Raw genomic sequence first — 4,012 nt, 5'->3', positions numbered from 1 at the left:
GATTGGGTCATTTATTTTTCTGGAATTGAGCTGCATGAGCTGCTTGTATATTTTTTAGATTAATTCTTTGTCAGTTGTACCATTTGCTATTATTTTCTCCCATTCTGAAGGCTGTCTTTTCACATTGCTTATAGTTTCCTTCATTGTGCAAAAGCGTTTAAGTTTAATTAGGTCCCATTTGTTTATTTTTGCTTTTATTTCCATTACTCTGGGAGGTGAGTCATAGAGGATCCTGCTGTGATTTATATCAGAGAGTGTTCTGCTTATGTTTTCCTCTAGGAATTTCATAGTTTCTGGTCTTACATTTAGATCTTTAATCCATTTTGAGTTTATTTTTGTGTATGGTGTTAGAAAGTGTTCTAGTTTCATTCTTTTACGGGTGGTTGGCCAGTTTTCCCAGCACCACCTGTTAAAGAGATTGTCTTTTCCCCATTGTATATTTTTGCCTCCTTTATCAAAAGTAAGGTAAGGACAGGCATTTTAAAATATGCCTTCTGTCTGAGTCAAGATGGGTTCAGGAACTGGGAAGGCTGCAACTAAAGTAAAAGACTTTAGAGCCTACAATATGTGTCACTGGGGTCCTCTGGCCCATTTGTGTAGTGGAAAACAGCATAGGGTGACTGTGAAGCTGGCTTGTAAGAGGAATAATCTCTTCCTTTCTCATGAATCTTCAAGAGCTAGCCATACTCCATTTCTATACCAAGGTTCTTGAAATTTCCATTGTTTTTCCTCAAATTTTATGAATTATATTTTTACTGTTAAATATTTAAAAACATTTAAATCTTGGACCTGGATGTGACTGCTGTGGGGAAGTGTGGTCTCTGCCTCCAGCCACGGACCTTGGGACAAAACCTCAATTTAGAAATAGGTTGCCAGCTCCAGGCCAGGAGGTTTGGCTGACACCGCCTCCCCACCAGGGACCCCCGTCATTCCTTGGACGGACGGCCATGGGTGTGATGAGCCACGTGCTGGCGGAGCCACGTGCTGGGGAAGCCCCAGCTGGAGGAGGAGGATGAGCTGGTGGGGCTAGTGGACTATGGAGACGGGCCCCCTTCCTCAGAAGCCAAGCCGGACTCCAGGGCAGAGGAGGGAGTTCTGGACTTCAGCGACACCCTTAGCACAGAAGTCAAGGCAGGGATCCTGCGCAGAGGCTTAAGAAGGCGTGGCAAGTCATCCATCCAGAAAGTCGTCTTTCATAAAATGTCTCCCAGGGAAACTCTGTTCTTGGAGAGCGCGAAGATCTGTCGGGAGGACGTTTCCAACGGTTCCTTTGTTAATTTTCAGATTTGAGACTTTCCAGGACAGATTGACTTTTTTGACCCCACTTTGACTATAAGATGATCTTCTGAGGGACAGGAACACTGATATTTGTCATAGACCCCCAGGGCGATTACATGGAGGCCTTGGCCAGGATCCGCCTCACAGTGACAGGGCCTACAAAGTCAACAGCGACATCAACTTTGAAGTGTTTATTCACAAAGTGGATGGTCTATCAGATGACCACAAAATTGAAACACAGAGAGACATTCACCAGAGGGCAAATGATGCCCTTGCAGACGCTGGGCTAGAAAAAATTCATCTTAGCTTTTATCTGACAAGCATATATGACCATTCAATATTTGAAGCTTTTGGCAAAGTGGTTCAGAAACTGATTCCACAACTTCCCACCCTGGAGAATTTGCTAAACATCTTTATCTCAAATTAAGGAATTGAAAAGTTGTTTCTCTTTGATGTGGTCAGTAAGATTTATATCACAGCAGATAGTACCCCTGTGGATATGCAAACCTAGGAGCTCTACTGTGACATGTTGATGTGGTCATTGATATTTCTTGTATTTGTGGCCTCAAAGAAGATGGAGCAGGAACCGCCTATGACAAGGAATCAATAGCCATTATAAAGCTGAATAATACAACAGTTCTTTATTTAAAAGAGGCGACAAAGTTTCTGGCTCTTGTTTGCTTTGTTAGAGAGGAAATCTTTGAAAGAAAAGGGCTGATTGACTATAATTTTCATTGCTTCTGGAAGGCTATCCATAAAGTTTTTGAGGTGAGAATGAAAGTGGTGAAATTGCGAAAGGTTCAGAATGGCTGAGGAAGAAAAAAGGAGCCACCCCCAACAGGACGCCTAGGGTGCTGCTGTAGGTGAGCTTTCAGGAACATCTTTTGAAATCAGATGTCTCAGTGAAGCTGCTGCTCTGTATTGCACTAAAAGAAGAGGAGGAAGGAGATTGGGACACAAGATATATGCTTGTTGTAAAAAATAATTCCTGCCACCCTTTCTTTTAATCTTCTCTTTTTTAAATAAAGTAAGCACTTTGAAGCAAAACTTGTGTATTAACAATGAAGTGAAATCTACTCTAACTTCATTATACAAATGTAAAATTTTATGGTTTGTAGTATGAAAAAATCCTGTGTGTGTACTGCCAGGAACTGTGTATATTTTGCACTTTTTCATGGTTTCATTTTCTCATGGAACTAAAGTTTGATAAAACAACTTTTCTAAGCTTTGTTCTGTCCTTGGTGCCTAGGACATGCATACTGAGTCCATAAATATGGGGCAAATGGAAATTAATCAAAAAGTGTTGTGTTAGCATTGACTTTTTTAAGCACGGGAATCTTTGCTACCAATTGTTGAGAAAAATCAGTTTTCCATGGAGGAACAGATTGGGGCGGCAAGCTCCAGGAGCAATAAGACCTGTCCCCTGTTTATAAAGAATATAAATAGAAGTTTAATGAAATAATATTAGCACCAAACTTATCCAACACTTCTATAGTTGTCAGAGTGCTTCCCTACCTGACAGTTTTTTTTTTTTTTTTTTACAAAATTCTACCTCAACAGACATCCCCAAAATCATTTTATACAGAGAGGTTATTTCTTTCTGCTGTGTTATTGTTGCCCGTTGGGACCATATTTCCAAAATTGTGACAATCACTGGAGAGAAATTGGAATGTCGCTGAACTGCAGGGTTTCTGAATGCTTTTCTGTACCTGCCACTGAGGCTAAAGTAACATCAGAAGATACATGGTTTCCCAAATCGAGGTGACTGGCAATTGCAGATTTAAAAATATATCCTATATGCTGCTGCTAAGTCGCTTCAGTTGTGTCCGACTCTGTGCGACCCCACTGATGGCAGCCTACAAGGCTCCCCCATCCCTGGGATTCTCCAGGCAAGAATACTGGAGTGGGTTGCCATTTCCTTCTCCAATGCATGAAAGTGAAAAGTGAAAGTGAAGACACTCAGTTGTGTCCAACTCTTAGCGACTCCATAGACTGCAGCCTACCAGGCTCCTCCATCCATGAGAGTTTCCAGGTAAGAGTACTGGAGTGGGTTGCCATTGCCTTCTCTGTATATCCTATATAGTCCTATACAATTTTTCACCTCTGTGGAATGGGCCTCTTGCCATGTAAGACTGCAAATGTTTATTTAGGACCAGTTTCTGTTCTTCACTTCTTTTTTTTTTTTTTTTTTGCATTGCTCCACAATGTAAAAAAGATAATATTTCAGTTCTCTGCCACAGAACTGAATCCTGGTGGGTACATTTGTCTCTGGGTACCTCTGAGTCTCCTTCTCAAGCTGTGACAGTGTGCCTCATGGACTCTGCTTGTTTCCACCTTATGATTGAACTAGAGCTCAGCTTGCCAGCAGCATGCTCTGAATGGCTAAAAAAGGGGCCCTGAAAACTGCTAAAGGGCAGTGAGCAAGGATGACCAGAGGAGGCATTATAGTTAGCTATGTGTCTGTTTCTATTAAATTCTTCCTCTTATGTTTACTTTAGACCAACAGCAAGTGAAGAGATTCTAAATCTACCCCATCCCAAACCATTTCAAGTAGATAATTCTAGGTCCATCCCAAGGCTCAGTGCACTAAAGCATGTTGGCAGGTATTAGAAAATATTCATATGTATGTATATATTTTTAGCAGAGCCTCATAGGGGTAGCAATGCTGAGCCTAGCAAAAATGGATAGTTCCTAAAGCAACTTTTCCTTAAGACTATCTGTGGCTTCTTTCTAT

General features: G+C 41.3%; 1 pseudogene; it reads left to right on the top strand.

The window, feature by feature from the left end:
* Positions 1–508: 508 nt before the first annotated feature.
* On the top strand, positions 509–2,141 carry LOC128052040 (ras-related GTP-binding protein D-like; annotated as a pseudogene).
* Positions 2,142–4,012: the final 1,871 nt, after the last annotated feature.

This window comes from Budorcas taxicolor, chromosome 8, assembly GCF_023091745.1.
Source record: "Budorcas taxicolor isolate Tak-1 chromosome 8, Takin1.1, whole genome shotgun sequence".
NCBI lineage: Eukaryota > Metazoa > Chordata > Mammalia > Artiodactyla > Bovidae > Budorcas > Budorcas taxicolor.
The sequence above is the reverse complement of the archived record's forward strand: the minus strand, read 5'-3'. Positions and strand labels throughout refer to the sequence as shown.